Genomic DNA, 21,411 nt, shown 5'->3' with positions numbered 1-21,411 from the left:
GATCTGTCCAAAGAATCACACACACATCTTGGGAGCAAAACTTCACCTGCTCTTCTGCTTTACAGAAGCCAAACACGAGCAACATTTGTCAGGACCCAGTGGGGATTGGCAGACAGTCAGGTGTGGGCAGACACGGTGCTTTAAGTAACAGCAGGTACCATGGCTTAGGTGGTTAAAGTACCTGTTTTGTAAAGAGGAGATCCTGGATTCAACTCCCAGTGGTGCCTTGGGGAGTGGCTTTTGGGGCACCTGGCATTGGCTACTGATAGAAGACAAGATTCAGAACTAGATGGACCTATGGTTTAAATTACACGCACAGGCACTGATAATAGAGTTACTAAAAGTTTGGGTGTTAAGAGCTGATAGGTCAGTGGTCCACTCCCCTCAATGTGGTTTTACTATTTCCACTTGCTAAACTCCCTCCAAACCTCTATAAAATTACAGTGCAGACATATGGGCTTGAGCCCAACCTCTGAGGCCCCACGAGGGGTGGCAGTTTTTGAACCCAGGCTTCAGTGTGAACACAAATATCTGCACCCCAGTTTTTAGCCCCTCAGCTTTACGTCCATGAGCCCAAGTCAGATGAGCCAGGCCAGCCCTGCTGCCATCTTTATCCCAGGAGAGATGGACTCTAAGGGTACGTCTCCATTGCAATGGAAGCCCAGGTGTGGCACGCTGTGCTCAAAGCAGCATCCTGGAAGCCTCATATTCACCACTCTCATATAATGATCATATGGTTTGTACAAGTCTACCTTGTGGGGATGGACACTGCTTGATTCACATCCTAGCAAAGGAGCTTCCTAACAAGCTGGAAGAAACTATGAAAGAAGGGTAGAGACACCATGACTTGGCCTCTCTCCCCCATAACTCAACAGCTGGAAACACAGCTGGAGGACAAAGACTGAGCTGAACTGATTCAGAAATCAGAAGAGAATACTAATAATACATTCAAACCAAATTCCTCAACCAGACTAGTATTGGTTTCTCAGCAGGATTCCTGGGCCCAGCCTTGTTGAGGTTACGAGGACTCTGCCACACATGAGAGTAGAAAGAGCGTCCTTGGGGTCAGGCAGGCCTCTGGTAAGGGGGTGGGGACTCAGATCCTTTCTCTTGCCAATTGCACCAGGGTCATGTATAAACCAGGGAAGTTCCCCACAACAGCCAGACCAGAACCCCCTGTACATTTCCCTCTGTACTCATTGCTTCTCTGTCTCTCTTCCCCTCATCTCTGCTGGTCTCCCTCTGAGCTTTCTCAGCACCTGGCCCCACAGCACTTCCTGCCAGCCAGAGACTGCATGTTCCAGGCCTGTTCCTGTGGATGTGGCCTTTTTCCTGATTCCTGAGGAAAGGAACCTTTCCAGGAAATGGCCATGGATTCTGAGAATCCGCATGTGGCTGGTGGACAACACCAGGAGTCATTTGGCTCCTGACACACAAGGCAACTTAAAAGCTGAGTGCCCAGACAAGGGCTTGAATCCTGGACCTTCAGTTTAAGAGCATGATGCTTTACCAGCTGAGGTACCTGGGCTTGTTGAGACCATCTTCACCATTCACCACAAGAGCGAGTAGGTAGGCAAAAGAGAGGCAAAAAAAGTCCTAGGAACCTCTCCTGTGGCCTAATGGATAAGGTATCTGAGTGTGGATCGGAAGATTGAGGGTTTAAGTCCCTTGGTGGTTGTGTTTCTGCAGTTTTACCATTGTGCTGAAAGTCCTGCTCCCTTCAGGGCTGGAACCTCTTCTTGGCTGCTCAGGCCAATGCTCTGGCTTCAGCTAGAGCCCTGGGAAGGAGTTGGGGGATGGGTGTCACAAAGGCTGGGGCAGAAGTCCCAGGTGCTTCTGGTCTAGCCTTTGCCATTCCTGACTTGCCAAAGAAAATGGGCGGCTGCCCAGGCTAGTGTGTAGAGCAGTTTCCCTCTTCCAAATGTGCGCCAGTCCCTGTGTTTGAGGGGGTTTGCTACATAGCACCTTCGGAGCCTGGGTGTTTCTCTGCTTCTCCGCAGCTGGGAAAAAGCCTCTTGGGGAAAAATCTCCTGCCCCACTGCAAAAGTGAGCACCTTGAGTGGGACCAGTCAGAGGACCCACCATGGGGGCTGGCCCTGCTTTCCTACCATCTTGTGATGTTGACCACAGAGCATCAGCAGCCGCCCCGCATGCTGGTGACCTTCAGTGGGTGTTTGGCATGGCAGGGAGCAGGCTGGCTGAGTGTTTTTGTGCCTGTCTTAAGGCCACACATAGGCATGGTCCTGCCCTCCTCTAGCCCTGACCTCAGTTGCTCTGTGGCATTTAAGCCTTCCCTTGGAGCCGTAAGCACCAGCTGCCTCTGCTCTAGGTGCCCAGAGGAGAAGAGGTGTGTAGGGTCACTTTTACAGATGCCCCTTCCTGGTACTGCCATTGCTCAGCTGCATAGAGGAGTTTTCATCCCCAGTCCCTGCCTAGCAGCCCTCTGGCACCATTCCTGAGGGCTGCCCTGCTTCACTTTCTTCCTACCATGTTGTGAAAGACAGTTCTCATTATTAAAGGTCAGGTGGGCCAACTAGGGGCAGAAGCTCATTCTATGTTTTCCTACTGCAGAGCCCAAGATCAGTAACTTATCTTGGGTGCAAGCACTGCTGTGCTCCCAGAAAACAAGGCACCCCTGCACAAAGAAGAATGAAAGGGTCTGCCAAAGCATAGGATTGAACCAGGGACCTTTAGATCTTCAGTCTAACGCTCTCCCAACTGAGCTACTTTAGCAGATGCAGGACAGCATTTTGGCCTGTTGCTTCTCTGTCTGGGATGTTTTTGTCAGCAGCTGCACACAAAAAGAAGAGGAAAACAAACGGCTGCTTCATACCCCCACCAGAGGAACCCGGCACCGTTAGCTGTGGTGAGTAAGAAGTGGCTGTTCCCGAGCAGCTGGAACAGCAGCTGCCGCCTCCCCCTCGGCTCCAGGCTGTGGGAAATGCTCATTGCCTGGCTCCATGGGCGGATGCTGCTCCGTGCTCTGGAGAGCGTCTGTATTGCTCTGTCAACCCCCCATCTTCATTGAGCCAGTCTGGTAAGTGCCCCCTCCAGCCTGGCAGCTGAGAGTCTGTGCAGACATCAACCCCCTGGCCAGCCCCACAGGCAGCAGCAGCGCCAGCCCCACCCCCCAGCACCACAGGGGCATTAAATGCACTTCCTGTGGGGAAATGGCTCCTTGGTGTCCAGCTGCTAGAGTGAGAGTCAGGAGAGAGCAGTGTCTGGCTCACCGTGGGGGAGAGAAGAAACCTGATGAGTGTGGATCTCCCTCTGTCTCCCTCGCAATGCTGGTCAGTTGTATTGTCACTGTCATAGTCAGCGTTTTCCTTCAGGGCCAGTCCTAGAGGGGTCTGGGATCAAGGACAAATCCCCCCTCTCGTCCCCAGGCCCCGCCCCCACCCCTTCCCCCAAGTCCCCACCCCTGTCCCATCTCTTCCCATCCTGCAACTTCCTGCCCCATTCCTCAACCACCCCCAACTCTTCCCATCCCTGCTCCTCCCCCTCCCCACCCAGTGCCTCCTGAACCCCACTGAACAGCTGATCACTGGCAAGTGGGAGGTGCTGAAGGGGAAGAGGAGGAGCTTGTCAGCAAGGCCTGTAGTGGGCAGGGGAGGAGCTGGCTGCCAGTGGGTGCTGAACACCTATTTTTTCTCTGTTGGTTCTGCAGCCCGCAGCTCCCATGGAGTTGCTGACTTGGCTCCTTTTGCACTCTAGAGAGAGGAGCAGAACCAGGGTTATGGCTGATCTATGGGGCACCAGGTGAGTGGCAGAGACTTCAGGTGCTGAGAATTTGCCTGACCCCTCAGTGACACAGTGTGAGGTGGTGCCCCCGGGATCTCTATGAAAGGAGCAGAACAGGATTTACTTGGGGTGGGGAGAGAACTGAGAGTGCCTCAGGGGGTTGTACTGAGGTGTTGCCCGGGTGAGAGACTGGCCAAAACACAGTCCTCGCTGTGAGCAGGATTCAAACCTGCACAGAGGAAACCTATTGCTTTCCACTCCCACATCTTAACCACTCAGCCATCAGTGAAACAAATCCCCCAATGCCAGAGAAACTGGTAAAGAATCACAATGACCAGGTGTGAAGTCATCTGAACTACAGAATTCCCACCACAAACCTGGCTCCCAAAGCACGGGGGGGATTTGGGGTTTGTTCTCTTTGCTTAGCCATGTGCAGTCGCACAGAGAGCGCATTTAAAAGTCTCCCCTCCCACAGAGCAGGAATGGGAAATGATTCTCAACTTGAAGCTGATGTAGGGTGACCAGACGTCCCGATTTTATCGGTACTGTCCTGATATTTGCTTGTTTGTTCCGTGTCCCGACTGATGTTTGGTTGGGACCCTGGACAAACAAATAACTTTGTCCTCTTCTTCAGCACACAGGCATAGTCTGGAGGGATACTTACGCCCCCCGCAACTCTGCCCCCTCATTCCCCCATTGGATCCCTCCCTAAATCCCGGCCCTGCCCCTGCCCCTGCCCCCAGCCCCACCCCCTCACTGCCCCATTGGATCCCTCCCCAAATCCTCGCCCTGGCCCTGCCTCTTCCGCAAGCACGCGGCATTCTTCCTTCCTCCCAGGTTTGCACACGGGCCATGGCCATGGCCAGGAGTGCAGCGCAGAAGCTGCTCCAGCCCTGCAGCCTGCGGGGCAGCGCAGTGGGGCTGGGGGCAGCACGGAGCAGGCAGGGCCCAGGTGGGCGGGTGGTGGAGACACACGTGGGGCGGACACACTCCTGCTGGGAGCTGCCTGGTTCACCTCTTGCCCGAGAGCTGCAGGAGGGGCCCGGATCATGGCTCGGCTGCAGAGCTTGGAGCCCAGGCTGGGCCCAAGAGCGAGGGGATGGGGGAGCTGGGGATGTAGCCGGGGTTGGAGCCGAGAGTTGGTTGGAGATGGGACTGTGCCACTGCCGCTTGGCGGCGGGGGGGCCCTCCAGCTTTTTTTTGCTCCACCCCCCGCGTCCCAATATTTCATCTTTGACATCTGGTCACCCTAGCCTGATATGAAGGAGGATGTCTGGACCAAGGGGCCAGGAACTGGCCTTTGTTGGAGAAACCACTGTCAAGTTTTAGCCAATTAGGACAAGTCAGCAAATAAGAACAACCTCAGGTATCAGTAACTGCTACAGGTTGCAAATTCCTACATGCAGCAGTTTCTGGCACTACACCTGCACAGCTCTGCTCCCCGGCTCTTCTCGGGCTCCTGCTCTCTCCTTAGCTCTGCCCCACTCTCGCCCAGGCAGTTCCAGCTCACATGGAGGATGGGACCCCCTGGCCTGGTGACTCTCTCATTACACTGCCTGGCCTGTCAGTGCAGCTAACTTGGAGCTTTGGCATCTCCCCATTGTCCCTGGGGACTGTCAGTCTCAGGGTCCTGATTTCCCATTGATCCTTCCCCCTTCTATTGGTGCTGGGAACTAGCCAACCAACCCCCCCCCACACACACACACTAAGTTTTAGTAAAGGGCCAAGAGCCCCCTTACACAAGCCAGCCCCATGAGGGTCATCGATGTGCAGAGAAGGCAGCACAAGCTGGTCCCATGGTGTAATGGGCAGCACTCAGGACTCTGAATCTTGTAATCTGAGTTCAAATCTCAGTGGGCCCTTGTGTTGGCTTGTGGTCATAGGCAGTAGGTTATATACATGTGTGGTGCTCGGGCTCCAGGAATATTCAGAGCTGGGGGCCCTGCTCCAGCAATATTTGGAGCTGGGTCTCAGCCCCTGCCTGACAAAGAGCAGTGTGTGTCTGCCTCCTCCTGCTGTTGGAGTAGAGGGATTCTGGGCAGAACTGCCCCAGGGTCCTAGTGCCTGCCCACCACTAATGGCAAGGCAGGCTGCCCTGAGCCGCTACACAGGTGTTTGTTGTAGCTGCTTTTAATCCTCCGGCTCTGCCCTGATAAGTAACATTTCAAGGTGTCACTGAACTGAAGGAGGGAGATCACTTTTTGACAGATTACGCCTCCTCTTAAAGGTGTTTGTCTGGCTGGCAGCCCTGGTTCCCAGGTCTCTCCTGAGGGAAGAAAGTTTCTGTGCAAAATACTAAAACTTTTAATAGAGAGGAGGGAAAAGCGATGGCCACATGATGGGGCCAGTATGTACCACAACATGGTTCTTTTATGTGGGATGACTCTGAACATTGACTGATCTTCACTCCCTTGCATTTGAAGAGATGTTTATTTGTGCACTTGGGAACCTATAAAGCTGAAGCAATTTTATGGGTGGTGACACTACGATTGAAGGGTTTTTTAATGTTGTAGAAATTGTTAAAAACACTAAGCTTAAACTGGAACTGCCTGTTATTAAAGGCTGGTTTCCCCATATGGTCAGTTCCATAAGCTCTGCTAGAAACACCCTGGGTTCTCTCCTGCCTCGGTGGGAACTAGAGGGAATCGTCCCCTGCTGCCCTTGGCTCTAGGCTGATTTTTCTGGGGAGGGGACGTGGAATTGATTTGTTTGCTGTTGAGAAGGGAGCTGGACCAGTTCTCAGGGAACGAGAACTCCCAGCATCTTCCCAGACCAACCCAGGCTGCTGCCTTGTCCCAGCCTCTGTTGCCCTGGGGGCCCTGCATGTTTGACTCTAGAGCAGGCCGGGAGCAGCAGCTGAGGCAGAGGACAGCCTGGGGGGGGGCACATAAGAAGGAGTTTAGCGAGCAAAAAAGGTAAAATGGCAGTGGAGTATTACCTTGGACTTGACGGCATTTCTCCATTGGTCTGTCTGCTTTGGGGCACGGACAATAACACGTCCTGCTGCATTCATTATTTCAAAATGCAGTTTAGGATTTTCATTCTCACACATGGTGCGCAAAGCAAGACTCAATCTTTGGCGTAAACTAAACAAGCTGCTCACAGATTCTGGCAGCCACAATGAGTGTTTGGGTGAGAGCTCAGACCTGCCCCTGTCCCAGAGGGAGGGGGTCATCTGTGTGGGGACTGGATCACTGATCTACCCCCTCCTAACTCACAAACTTTCAGTAACTCTATTACCAGTGCCTGTGAGTGTTATTTAAACCATAAGAATAAACCCTACTGGGCTAGACCAAAGGCCCATCTAGCTCTGAATCTTGTCTTCTGACAGTAGCCAATAGCAGGTGCCCCAACAACCAGTCAACAAGGCACCACAGTGAGTTGAACGCAGGATCTCCTGTTTACTGAGCAGGTGCTTTAACCAGCGAAGCCATGGTGCCTGCTGTTATTTAAAGCAGCCTATCTGCCCACACCTGACTGTCTGCCAACCCCCACAGGGGCTGGACAAGCTTTGCTTGTGTTTGGATTCTGTAAAGCAGAGGAGCAGGTGACGTTTTACTCCCAAGGTTTGTGTGAGTGATTCTTTGGACAGGTCTATGCTACAAAATTTGATGGGTGTAACTACATTACACAGGGGTGTAAAAAATTCACACACACCCCGAGCAATGCAGTTATATCGACTGTATCCTGATGCAGATAGCGCTGTGTGAACAGGAGGGCTTCTCCCAGCAACACAGCTTGGGGAGGGGCTTGGTTAGTGAATACCCAGAGAGGTGGCCCATGACTCTTGCATGTGGGGAGGCTGGACGTGAGCGCTGGAAGCTCCCTAGAAGCTAGTCTGCCTCTTGCTTGCTCCTCTCCTCCCCTGAGGCCTCCTGCCTGCTGCTCGTGCCTCTACACCCTCTGCCCCAAAGTCTGCCCACCACCCGCACCTCTTTGTCCCCTGTCCTGTCCACCACCCACACCTCTTTGTCCCCTGTCCTGTCCACCACCCACACCTCTCTGCCCCTCCCCTGAGACCTGCTCCACCCATCATCCACACCTCTTTGTCCCGTCCTGTCCTCCACCCACACCTCTCTGCCCCTCCTGTGACACCCATCCTTCCTGCCACTCACACCTCTCTGCCCCTCCCCTGAGACCTGCACTGTCCACTACTCGCACCTCTCTGCCCCTCCCATGACACCCGTCCTGCCTGCCACCCACACCTCTCTGCCCCTCCCCTGACACCTGCTCTGCCCACCACCCACACCTCTTTGTCCCCTGTCCTGCTCACCACCCACACCTCTCTGCCCCTCCTGTGCACCCATCCTGCCGGCCACCCATGCCTCTCTGCCCCTCACCTGAGACCTGATCTGCCTACTACTCGCACCTCTCTTCCCCTCCCCTCACCTGCACTGCCCACCACCCACAGCTCTCTGCACCTCCCCAACCCAGCCCAACCCACCGCTTGCACCTCTCTGCCCCTCCCCTGAGACCCATGGTGCCCACTTCTTTCTTCATGCTGCTGTTTTTATTCCATGAAACATCAATGATGGAATAAAAAGCTGAGTTTACTCCAGGGTGAGGAAAGAAAGGAGCCACCAACCCCCTGGCAAAGCTCAGTGCCTCAGAGAAAACCTGCCCCCTGCTATCGCAATCACTGATGTGGTGGGGATATGACGGGAAAGGGACTGTCTGAATTAAGGCAGGCCCCAGGGGATGGGGGGATCAGGGGGGGAGCACTGGGGGCGGGCAGAGAAGTGACTCTTCTCAAGTAGCCCCTCCTCAGCCCATCTCTGCCCCCCTGTGTCTGTGGCTCCCAGTGCTGCTGGCCTCACTGACATCTCTCCCCCCACCGCCCCGGCTCTGGCTCCCCTCAGGAGCAGCCGATCCAGCTCCAGGAGAGCACAAGCCCCCTGGGAACGGGACAGGGGTCAAGTGTCCCAGCCAGAGCGGGAAGGGGGCAGCCCAGGAGTTCTCAGATGGGGGATTACAGCCCCTCGTGGGAGGGGGTGAGGTTATTATGTGGGGGGTCACAAACCGCCCAGCTCTGCAGGCAGCAGAAATGAGGGTGGCAATGGAGCAAAGTCTGCTGTGAAAAGTGATATTGACAAATGTCTTCACACCCCCAGTACTGAACAGTAACTATTTTAAAAACCCTTTTCTGCTTATAACAATAATTCAATCGAAGTGTGTTCTAGGCTGAATTTAAAAGTGGTGAGAAAAGTTAAACTCATTTTAAAGAACTGGGTTATAAATTAAGCATTTAAAATAACGTTAAATGTGAAAAAACATGTTTTGAATTGATGGGTGGGGGGTTGCACTCGGCACCTTGCTTTGTGCAAGGGGTCACCAGTTCAAAAAGTTTGAGAACCACTGGGTTACACAGGGAAAGAGCAAAGAGAGACACTGAAACAGGCCTGCAGAGGAAATACCCAGGGAGAGGAGTTCCCAGCTCACAAATCTTCACCGCTCCATTTACTGCCCCATCCCTGGGCTGTATCACCAGTGCCGAGAACATCCCAGATCCCCCTCTCTGCCAAGGGGTCTTGCACAGGTAGTTCCTTCCTGCCAGGCCTCTGCCTCACTGAATAATTGCATAAATTAATGGGTGCTCCTCCCCTCCCCCTGCTTCTTTCTGTGACCCTTCTGCCAGTTGGAGTCGGCAGCAACATGGCCCACGGTTCAACATCTTGGGGATCCTTTTTAACAACACAACACAGAACCCGCTCAAGCCCCCACCCAGTAACCTGGGACAATCCCACACCACCCTGGGTGACTCTAGAGACAATACTTCCCCCCCACCAGCACCGAGGCTGAGGCTGTGTCTACACTACCAGTGCCAACAATGGGTTCCGCTCGACAACGATTCACAGCATTGTGGACTGACAAACCTCCATTTTCATCCTCTGAGTCAGGAAACTCACAAAAGCCTCTTCTTTTGTACTGGGGCAGGCAAAAATAAGGTGACACTAAATTATTCTGATTGCTAAAAGCAGGTTTAGGGGGTTGTCCCAGCCCAGACACTGCACGCACCCGAACTCCCTCCCAGGGTCTGCCCCCTGCCTCTCGTGCACCCCAACCCTCTGCTCCATCCCAGAGCCTGCACCTCATGCAGCTAAATTCCCTCCCAGAGCTTGTACCCCCTCCTGCACCCAAACTCCCTCCCAGAGCCTGCCAGTGCCCCCTTGCCCCCCAAAACCCCTGCCCCAGCCCACAGCCTGCACCTCATGCACCCAAATTCCCTCCCAGAGCCTGCCACCACCTCCGCTGCCCATCCCAGAACCTGCACCTCATGTACCCAAACTCCCTCCCAGAGCCTGCCACCGCCTCCCCTGCCCATCCCAGAACCTGCACCTCATGTACCCAAACTCCCTCCCAGACCTTAGGCGGAGGTGGGGGGAGGGGCAGGACTTGGCCCCGTTCTGGGTATTGCCAAAAGTTCTATAAACCTGGCAACCCTGAGCTGGAGCCCTAGTCCCTGCACATCTCTCGCCTTCCAGGAGGGGACTCTGTGGGGCAGGGCTCTGCTGGGGCTTTATTTCTTCCTTTAATCACCGTGGAAGGGTGAACAGGGAGAGAATTTGTTCTTCTTTTCTGTGCAGAACACACGCAGGCAGCCGGGTTATTGCCAGGGCTGTAATGAAACCCAAGCTAACAGAGGATGGTTTCGATCCATCAAGCTCTGGGTTCACTCTGCTGTGGGGGGGAGGGGGTTTCCTGCAGGATCTATTCCCAGTGCAGCTCCCAAGCTGTGCCCTGGTGAGCTGTGCCCAGGGGATTTAGACGCTTTAGAGGCAGGTGATTGACACGTGCTGGGTCCCAGCTCCAGCGCTGAACTGACACGTGCTCGCTGCATTCTCAGCCGGGGGCTCCATGGGCTGATGGTTCAGCAGCACCAGCCCCTGCCCCTGCTTTTCCCCTGGGGAGACCCAGCCCCTCTCCTGCCCCCTCTGGACTGAGGGGGGTCCTCGCTTCCCCGCATGACCCAACCCCCCTGCGAGGGGCCCGGGGGCGGGGGCAGGGCCAGGCCTGGGGAGGAGTTGCCCCTTCCTGCCTCCCCCCAGCCCCCCGCCCCTGTGTGCGGCAATAGGGCCGGGGCAGAGAGCGCAGTGCGGAGGCTGCTTCAGCCCTGCAGCCCGCGGGGCAGCGCGGCGGGGCCGGGGGCAGGGCCCGGGGGGCGGGGACACGCGTGGGGCGGACACGCTCCTACCGGGAGGGGCCGGGCCCGGCTGCTTGGTTTGCACCCTGCCGGGTGGGGGGGGGCAGCGTTCCCGAGCTCCCCGCAGCCGGAGCGGGGCTGCCTGGGGCTGCGGGGGGCGAGTAGCCCGGGCGGGGCGGGGCGGAGCAGCCTCTCCTGCGGGGCCGGGACCACGGAGCCCGGGAGCGGCTGGGCCAGGAGCTGCAGGAGGGGCCCGGAGCGCAGCTCGGCTGCAGAGCTCGGAGCCCAGGCTGGGCCCGGGAGCGAGGGGAGGGGGAGCCTGGGGGGGCTCGGGGATGTCAGAGCCAGGCTGGAGGGGGAGCGGCTGGGGATGGGGACTGTGGGGCAGCTGGGAGTTTGGGGTATGGGGGGGTCAGGGCTGGGGGGGACTGTGTGGCTGCTGGGAGTTTGGGGTGTGGGGGGGTCAGGGCTGGGGGTAGACTGTGGGGCTGCTGGGAGCGGGAGTTTGGGGTGTGCTGGGGAGATCATGGCTGGTGGTTGGGGATGTTTGGGGGGCCTCCATGTTCAGATCTGGCCTTGCGGAAGCTTTGGGGGCTGGAGCTGGGGAAAGTTGGGACTGTCTGAAGTTGGCTGCTTGGGATGTAGGTGAGACCCCAGGGAGCTGGGGGTTGGGCTGCAGCCCTGTCACCGCAGCCCGGGGCCCTGCGTTTCCTCTGGAAAAGCTGCTCCCCGTTTCACCATCTCCTTTCAGTCTGCAGTTACCTAGTTATCAAAGCCTCGTGAATGGTGTTTGGTTAGTGTCTGGGAGCCCCTCTGCTGAAGTGGAAAGCAGTGGGGGAAGAGAGGCTGCCTAGCATCCGAAAGTCAGCATCGCTGCTCGGCTGTCTGTGAGCTAAGCTCAAGAGTGAGTAGTCTTTTTTCTTTTCCAAGGCCACAATCAAGTGTCTTGATGTTTTTGGTCTTCTAGCCTCAAGATGAAAACCTTGTCTGTGTCTCTGGGACCTTGAAGTAAAAATATTATCTAAGTTATATCTGTTCTTATCAGTTTAATATGATAGGTTCTTTATTTGAAGACTGTATGTTCAATTGATTTTTGAAACAAGGGGATGGAAAAGGAGCTTCTTCTACCCACCCCATACATTGACCTGGTATTGCAGTGTCTCCAGGACCAGTACCTCTCCTCTTGCGGAGAATGGTCTGGTTAGAAAGGCAGAAAGAGTTTCACTCTAAAGGTGCTGATTTGAGAAGATTTTTTTAAAGTAGTTGAAAAATCAGGCCTCTTTAGCACTTTGGTTTCTTCATGACAACATATTGTTACAATTTCTTGGGAGTGTTTTCTAAGTTTACAGATGTGACTTTCTTTGTCTTGCTGAAGGATTGTTTTAAAAGCTGGGATTCTTCTGTTTGCTGTGAGTCTTTTCAACAACATGAGGGACGAATGCTTTCCGGACTGAGGGTCTGTTTGGGAGATGATTGGTTGGGGGGGCTTGGGGGGGAACACAGATTGGTAATATTCGAGGTCACATGTATATCAATAACTGCATGAGTTACATAGACTTCTCCCCACCCAGCCTACGTTCCATGTATCTTGACTGAGCCTGCTGCCCACCATCCCAGAGCAGAAGCCTGAAGCCCAAGCCCCACCGCACGTGGGAAGGTGGGGTACTCCCACTGGTTGCCTGCTCCTACAGTGTTTATGACTCAGGAAGGGGGTAGGGACCAGCCCCTGCAGGCAGCCCGTGGGGAAGAGCCACTGCTTTGCTGCCCCCGACTCCCCCTCAATTATAGTCCAGGAGGCTGTAGCCGCAATACAAGCCCCTGGTGGCCACATTTGAGAAATGCTGGAGCCTCACAGTAAACAAATCCTAGCAGATTTGTCACACCCTGTCCCCCACCCTTTCCCCACCCTGGGGATTTCCTGCCCTCACCCACACAGACCAACCTTCCTGGAAGTTCCCACCCCCTATGTATTTACTGCCCTTTCTCCTCGCAAAGGGAAACCGCCAGCAACTCCCTGATAATCCCTACCTCAACCGGCTCCACTGCAGCAATTTCCCTTCCCTGGCCCCTGGAAGGACGGAATGATCTGGAGCAAAACATTGATGTTGCGCTGCAGCGTGTTAGGGCAAAAAGGGCAATTGGGGACATGTCAGAACAGGAAATAATTTCACAGCACAACTCCCCCCACGATCTTTCCCTGCACACAGATGTTCTAGATGGTCCTGCATGTGACAGAAAAATTCAAATCTAGGGCTGTCAATTGATCGCAGTTAATTTACGCAATTAACTTAAAACAAATCATGATTAATCTCAGTTTTAATCGCACTGTTAAACAATAGTCCAATTGAAATTTATTTTTGATGTTTTTCTACATTTTCAAATATATTGATTTCAATTACAACATAGAATACGAAGTGTACAGTGCTCACTATAAATAGTTTTATTACAAATATTTACATTGTAAAATATAAAGTACTGTACTCTTTATCATTAAAGTGCAAGTTGCATATGTAGATTTTTTTTTGTTGCATAAGTGCACTCAAAAAGAAAACAATGTAAAACTTTAGAGTCCAGTCAGTCCTACTTCTTGTTCAGCCAATTGCTAAGACAAACAAGTTTGTTTACATTTACTGGAGATAATGCTGCCAATGTCTTATATACGTCACCTAAAAGTGAGAACAGGCTTTCTCAGGGCACTTTTGTAGCCAGCGTTGCAAGGTATTAACGTGCCAGATATGCTAATATCCATATGCCGTCATACTTCAACCACCATTCCAGAGGACATGCTTCCATGCTGATAATGCTCGTGAAAAAAATAATGCGTTAATTTGTGACTGAAGACCTTGATGAAGAACTGTATGTCTCCTGCTCCATGGTTTTATCCGCATTCTGTCATATATTTCATTTTATGGCAGTCTTGGATGATGACCCAGCACATGTTGTTCACTTTAAAAACACTTTCACTGCAAATTTGACAAAATGCAAAGAAGGTATAACAGATTTCTAGAGACAGCTACAGCGCTCGACCCAAGGTTTAAGAATCTGAAGAACCTTCCAAAATCAAAGAGGGACGAGGTGTAAAACGTGTTGTCAGAAGTCCTCAAAGAGCAACAGTCTGATGCAGACACTACAGAACCTGAACCACTAGACAGGAAAATCAATCTTTGGTTGGTGGCATCTGACTCAGATAAGGAATATGAATGTACTTTGGATCGATGTCGAGCAGTACCTGTCATCACCATGGAAGCATGTCCCTGGCCTCTGATTGCTAGAAGCTGGGAGGGGAGAACGGGCTGGATCTCTCCATGGCCGCCTGGTCTGGTCACTCCCTCTGAAGCCCATAGCCAGGGCCAGTCTTAGGGGTGGGTGCCACCAGGGAATTACCTAGGAGTACCATGGTCAAGGGTGGTGCTGTATGGTAGCAGTGAGGTGTGTGCTGCTGGTGTAAAGTCAGAAACTGCTCCCGGCTGGCAGGGGAGTGCCGCTTGGGTTGGTGTCCAGATTTCTCCCTGCTCCCTGCCAGAATAGGAACATGGAGGGAGGGAGGGGAAGAGAAGGGGGAGAGAGCGGTGATGAGCGGATATTGCTCCCCCCAGTGTTCTTCCGTGCCCCCCTAGGGGGTTTTGAGTGGGGAGCAAGGAGCGACATCAGGGCTTCCTGCATCCAGGTCACCTTCCCCACCTGGGCTTCTGCTCTCTGTCCTCCTCTTATGCAGCCCAGGTGGGGAAGGTGACCTGGAAGCAGGGAGCCCCGATGTCGCTCCTTGGTCCCCTCTCACAGCCCCCTCGTGGTGGGCGGAGGAGCAGTGCTCAGGGGCGGCGGCGAGAGCGAGCAGCAATGCCAGCTACTCCGTGCATCCAGGTCAGTTTCCCCAAGTGGGCACAAGAGGCGGTGCAGGGGTTAGGGAAAAAGGGGGCACAGTGCAGACATTAGGGGTGTAAGAGGATGCAGGGGTTAGGGGTGCAGGGTTAGGGGTTCAGGGGTTGGATGCCAGGTGGGGCAGGAGTTGGGGGGCAGGAGGGGGCACAGGGGTTAGGGGTTCAGAGGTTAGGGGGCAGGGTAAGTGGTGCAGGAGGGAGGTGCAGGGTTGGGGTGTAGGGGTGCCAGAGGTCACAGGTTTAGGGTGCAGGAGGGGACACAGGGTTAGGGGTGGGGGACGTAGGGGTGCTGGAGGGGGTGCAGGGTTAGGGATGCCAGAGGTCACAGGTTTAAGGTGCAGGAGGGGACACAGGGTTAGGGGTGAGGGACGTAGGGGTGCTGGAGGGGGTGCAGGGTTAGGGATGCCAGAGGTTGGGTATGTAGGGGTTAGGGGTGCTAGAGGGAGTGCAGGGAGGAGCACAGGGTTAGGGGTGCCAGAGGGGGGCACAGGGTTAGGGACATGGGGGAGGACGCAGGGTGAACAGTGCAGGGTTAGAAGCACAGGAAGGGTCACGGGGCTCTCCTGTGACCCAACCCCACAGGAGACTGACCCTATGTTTAAAGAACAAACCTCTATACTAAGGGCTGCAATATCCACTGGGGTGAACACAACGGCATCAGCTCCTTGCTGCCCAGCCTGTGAGAGTTCTGACTGTGCTTCTATAAAGGGAACAGTGAGCGGAAGTTAAGTTGCCTCCTGTTCTATAACTGATGGGGGGGGGGGGCAGCAGGGATTAGGGGCATGGAAAACGGGGGTGCCTGATGGGTGTTGGGCTGCAGGGTTCCCTGCTGCAGCTCTGCAGACTGGACCCTGCTCCTCCTGTGCAGGGCCAGCTCCAGCTTTTCTGCCGCCTCAAGCAGGAGGAGGAAAAAAAAAAAAAAAAGCTGTGGCTCTTCGCCGGCAGCTCAACCAACTGCTTCTTCTGCGGCAGTTCGGCGGCGAGTCCTCCCTCCCTTCCTCTTTGGTAGACATTTGGTGGCAGCTCAAAGACTAAGACAGGGAATGGGGGACCTGCCGCCGAATTTCCGCTAAAGACCCGGATGTGCTGCCCTGATACCGGACGGGCCGTCCCTTTGAATTGGCTGCTCCAAGCACCTGCTTGCTACGCTGGTGCCTGGAGCCAGCCCTGCTCCCGTGACAAGCAGGGGCTGGTGCAGAGCATGGCAGGGCAGGGAGATGACATCTCTAATAGCGGGGCCCTTTCACAGCAAGGGCAGCACTTCCCTGCAGTAGCACAGACCCACCTACTCCTCCTGTTTTCTCCTGACACCAGCACCACCCTTCCCGGCACCACCTCATGGCAGCATCTGCTTCCAGACTCGCACCAGAAATGGGAAGTCTGGGCTGGGCCTGGCAGCAGCTGTCAGGAAATGGAAGCAGGAGACACGACCACTCCCATGGTGCTGTGGGGCCCATCCTGGCTGGTGGAAGATGGAGGCAGTGGACACTACCACCCCCATGGAGCCGCAGGATTTTCAGGTGGGGTGCCCCCCCCCCCGGTTGGGCTCCAGGGGAGGTTTGGCATCTTAACGGATTGGCGGGGGGTTGCTTGGAGGAGGTTTGAAGACCAACAGTGAAGGGGAAGTTGGGCAGTTTCCAGAATACCAGGGAGACAAGGCAGGTGAGGTGATACCTGTTATTGGACCAGCTTTGGAGTCACACAGGGTTTTCTTCAGGCAGGGGAAAGGCGCTCAGAGCCTCACAGTTCAATAGAAGGTGGAACGCTCTGCCCCGAACACCAGACATTCCCCTACTTCCTGGAATGGGGGGGCTGTCCCCACTGTCCTGTAAACAGCCCCACCATGTAACCCAGAGGTGGCTGCATCTTAGCACCAAGACACCAGTGGTCACCGCTCCAGAGGAGATGGTACATACAGGCCACTGCCCTACGTGGCCACCAGTCGTCACAGACTGTGCACTGTCTTAGCTGGCCCCACATGTTACTGCCCCAAGAGGTGAGGTACACAAAGGCTACTACTCAAACTGGGCACCTGGGGTCACTGCAGCAATGGTTGGGGGGGGGGGGATACAGGCAGGGCACTGCCGCACATGGCCACCAGGTGGCACTGCTGCAATGGTGCTGGTGGGGGGGAGATGATAAACAGGCCACTGCCTGAAGTGGCCACTACCACAATGGTGTGGGGAGAGGGGGAGGGAGATACCAATAGGGCACTGCCACACCAGGGCACCCCGGGGAGGTCACTGCTCCAATTAGTAGAGATACACATCGGGTAGTGCCCCAGCTGGGGGCCCTACCCCAGAGAGAGAGGGGGCTGGGGAGAGAAGAGAAAATCAAAGGCCACTGCCTCACTTAGCCACTTAGGGTCACTACCTATATAGGGGACACACACACACACACACACACAGAGCACTGCCCCACCTGACCAGCAGTGGTCACTGCCCCAATTGGGGGATACACAGAGGGTACTGCCCCATGGGAATGCCAGGGATCAGTGCCTGCCATACCTGGCACAGGGGTAGAGGGGATAGGGTGACCAGATGTCCTGATTTTATAGGGACAGTCCTGATATTTGGGGCTTTTTCTTATGTAGGTGCCTATTATCCTCCACCCCCTCCCACTTCTTCACACTTTCTATCTGGTCACCCTGGGGCAGGGCGGGAGGGAAGGGGCTACACACAGGGCACTGCCATACTTGGCCACCAGTGCACATCCCTAGTGGGGGAGTGATACACACCAGAAGCAGGGCTCACTGCCACAAAGGGGTTGGAAGATACCCAGGGCACTGCCTGACACAGCCACCCAGGCACCCTGCCACCTTGGGGAAGGTGAGGAATACACCTTGGGCACTGACTCCTCTGGCTACCAGTGGTCACAGGCCCAATGCAGGGGTTGCGGGGAGTAAATACACACAGAGGACTGTCCCACCTGGGCAACATGAGTCACCAAGATGAGAGTGGGATACGCAGAGGGCTCTGCTCCAATGGCTGATATACATACAGGGCCCTGCCTCACCTACCCACCAGCGCTCACAGGCACAATGGCAGTGGTGGGGTCACATAGACAACTGCCCTCAGTTGCCACCAGGGGTCTCTGCAGCAATGCCAGGGGGGATACATGCCAGGCACTGCTGCCCCTCGCCACCAGGAGTCACTGCTCCTACAAGAAGGCACCTACAGGACACTCCCGTTCCTGGCCAGCAGGGGTCAGTATCGCTGGGGAGGGGCTATGGGGAAGCGGAGAAAGAGCAACTAACTGCAGTGGGGAAAATCATAATCTACCGGGGAGAAAGAACGGACTCCACTAGGACATCGCACCAGCTCCAGCCAAGCTGGATACCAGCAATTCGGGGCTGGAGCAGCTCCAGCTAGAGGCTGGGCGGAGACAGGTGACCTCGGTTTCTGCGCTGAGCAGGCTGCTTTGGGAGCGAGGAGGGACAGGGACCCCCCCGGCCAGGGTCTTGCTGCCCAAGGAGGGGGAGATCTGCGGCACTCTTTGGAGTAGCTGGTTAAGCAGCCGTGAGCCACACGCTTCTCCCTGCCTGAGCTCTCCAGGAGCACATTACGCACAGGTGTGCGCTGGATGTAGGCACCAGTGTAACAACAGGGCCAGACTCTGCTGAGTGCTGCCTGCGAAAGACAGGGGCAGAGTCAGACAGGCAGATGGGGGAAGGACATGACAGAGCCAGCGGCCATGAGCTGAACCCATCACAAGTCCAGCCTGTGACATCACCATCCGTCCCTGCAGCTCTCCATCTGTCCCGCTGTCCATCCAACCCTCAACCCCTCATCCATCCCCAATGTATGTCACACACACCCCTTCACCCATCTGCCTCACACTCATCTATTTCCTCATGCATCTTGCTGTCCCTCTGATTGTCCCTGCAGTGCCCAGCACAAGGAGGCATAATGGACCCTGAGCAAGGCTTTTGGGTGATGCAGTAATGGAGCTAGCTGGTGATAAGGGGCATCTCTAATCCCAGCCCCACTTCTCCTCTGCCCAAATCCATGACCGCGAGCCCACCCTTCTCAGTCTCAGACCTCACAGCCCTAAAGACTTGAATGGCCACTCACAGTGTGACCCAGTTACAGCAATGAGGTCTTCCTGAAGATAGGGAGTGGGAGGAGCAACCCCCTTATCCTGGCAGGCAGGAAACATCCTTCCCAGTATGGCAGAGACCCTGCCCGTGGGCAGATAGACCCAGCAGAGCCCATAGGAGACTGGGGGTGGGGGAGCAGAGGAAGAGAATGCAGGAAACTGAACATGACAGGTGTCCATGAAAGGAGAGACAGAGAGTTTGAGTGAAAGTTGGCCAACACAGAGAGAAAAACCTAGGAGGAAGAAAGAAATTCAGAACAGGGAGTCACCCTCATGGATGCAACTTTCTGCTAGTGAGCACACACCACTCCTGGCCAGAGAGATGATCTGCCCTCGCAAATGGCAACATCATCTCCCTTGAAGCACCTGGTTGTCTCCGCAATCCTTGGTGCTGTCTAGCATGTCTCCCTCCACAGAACTTACCTGGCCTCATCTTAGACTCCATCTTCATATTGCTCTTCTCCTTCCCACAGCTCCTGCTCTGCTCCTCAGACCTGTCTGTCCTCAGCTCTGCAGGCAGAGGGGAAGGGGCATGATGGGAATACACATGCCCCATTCCAGACACCACACAGCATCCACAGGGCTACCAAAACACCTCATCTTCGGCCAAAACCACACCTCACCCCGAGGGAGCAAAAAGCCTTTGTGAGCACAGCACACACAAGACAGGAAAAGATTAACACCCACACCCAGCCCAGTCAAAGTGGGAGGTTCCTCACCTTCCCGGCCACAGGTCCATGGGGCTCATGGATGGAGAAGTTTGGTGGGTGGTGGGGGTCCCTGAAGAACTAGCTCAGCATGTGAATGACTGGGATGTATGTGGGGGCCTGTCTGTCGGTTGGGGTGTCCAGAAGGACCTAAGGGAATAGGGGGATTAGGGATAGAGGAGAGTGGCATTGCCAAGGTGCATTGTGGGAATGTGGGATTCAGAGAGCCCAGAGCGGATGGGTGTCCGCGGTTGGACAATCCCACAGTGGTTGAAAAGGAGAACCTGGCAGGTTTGGGTGTAGCAGAGATTGAAGATGAGGAACCTCACATCCTGGGGATGGACTGTGGGAGTGGGGGGATGGGAAAGTTGGGCCTAGCAATGAGAAATGGGTTGGAGGCAATTAGGGGTGGGGCGCTGAGGACGGGGATGGGGGGGAGGAGGAGGAAGGGAGTGTGGGGTGCTGAGGACGGGAAGGAAGGTGTCAGGGGTGGGGCGAGAGGAGGAGGTCAATGTCGGGGTGCTGAGGACGGTGGGGGAGGAGGAGGTCGGGAGCGAAGGGAAAGGTCAGGTAGAGTGTACACGATGGGGGAGGGGATGCTGTGGGCTGAGGGATCCCCACAGATGGGGGTGGGGCTGGCGAGAGGGTCACGACAGATGGGGAGACACTGGGGGGCAGGTTGGGGGGGTTGAAGGGGCTGCTGGGGCCCTACAGAGGGAGAGGAGGGGGCGGTGCTGGCAGGAGAATCACAGTGGATGGAGGGACACTGGGGGGCAGGTTGGGGGAGGTTGAAGGGGCTGCTGGGGCCCTACAGAGGAAGAGGAGGGGGTGATGCTGGCAGAAGAGTCACAGTGGATGGGGGGGACACTGGGGGGCAGGTTGGGGGAGGTTGAAGGCCTCCTGCTACTTCATGGCCCTTATCTGTATAGAGCTTATCTCCTGGAATGTGTCCCATCCTTATCTTGTAGGAATGCATCCTGGGAATGCATCCACTTAGCCTGTACATTCCTAGCTGCACTCTTGCTGCCATCAGGGATCTACCACCCACACAAATCCTCCCCACAGGAAATCTCTTAGAGATCTGGCTCCTTTCTCACCAGCAGTTTGACTTGAAAGATATTTTGTTCACCCTGTCCCTCCCCCTCGCCCATCCAGATCAGTTCCCTACGTACATCCTCCAGGGCTTTAGACAGAGCAGTTTTAGATAATTCAGGCACTGGGGCTCCTCCTGCCACTTGCCCAATGCCTGTTTAATCCGTGCTCTTTAGCACCCCCTAGTGACCAGTGGCAGAAGTGCAGTGTAGCCCTGGAAAGCTGCTCACTGCACATAGGGTGCAGATAATGTGCCTGTGTGTGAATTTCTCTCTTTTTAGGAAGAACGGATATAACGGGGAGCACTCAGCTCACCTTAATTATGCCCTCCTGAGGCAACGTGGTTGTTATTTTTCAGGGCTCCTTCCTCATGTCTCTCATGTAGATTAAACAGCAAGTGGAGTTACAGGTGAGGCTGTTTTATAGATGAGTTTGGGTAACTAGCCATCCGCTTTAAAGGTCACGTGATGAAAGCGAGCACTGGGCCAAGTGAGGAACAGCAGCCGCTTCCAGAGCTGAGGAGCAGTTCACTTACTGCTGAGTTACCAGCCTTTGTGCTGGGCCAGCGGGACCCTCACGTGCCCCTGTGGCTGAGCCTCCAGCTCCTCTCACACACACGCGCGCACATACGGAGGGAGCGAGGGAGGCTATAGTGGCTTTCAGCCGGGCTGCCGCACGTGGGGCTGCTCCCAGGCAGCTCAGCCCCCCCCGTTGCCCCCCAGGCCCAGCGGGGGGGGGTGAAGCCCTTTCACTC

At 55.2% G+C, this 21,411-nt stretch overlaps 1 long non-coding RNA gene and 2 other non-coding genes across 4 annotated transcripts in view; 1 reads left to right on the top strand and 2 right to left on the bottom strand.

Annotated features, from left to right (window-relative positions):
* Nucleotides 1-21,411, bottom strand: part of LOC127038607 (uncharacterized) — a 131,574-nt gene that overhangs the window by 56,981 nt on the left and 53,182 nt on the right. The gene's annotated exons all lie outside the window — the stretch shown is intronic.
* TRNAF-GAA (transfer RNA phenylalanine (anticodon GAA)) lies at nucleotides 2,661-2,733 on the bottom strand. Its single transcript has one exon. It is a non-coding gene; the product is annotated as a tRNA-Phe (tRNA).
* LOC127038897 (U2 spliceosomal RNA) lies at nucleotides 11,881-12,062 on the top strand. The gene has a single exon (XR_007770829.1). It is a non-coding gene; the product is annotated as a U2 spliceosomal RNA (small nuclear RNA).

The sequence above is a fragment of the Gopherus flavomarginatus genome, chromosome 21 (assembly GCF_025201925.1).
Source record: "Gopherus flavomarginatus isolate rGopFla2 chromosome 21, rGopFla2.mat.asm, whole genome shotgun sequence".
In the NCBI taxonomy this organism is placed as follows: domain Eukaryota; kingdom Metazoa; phylum Chordata; order Testudines; family Testudinidae; genus Gopherus; species Gopherus flavomarginatus.
The sequence above is the reverse complement of the archived record's forward strand: the minus strand, read 5'-3'. Positions and strand labels throughout refer to the sequence as shown.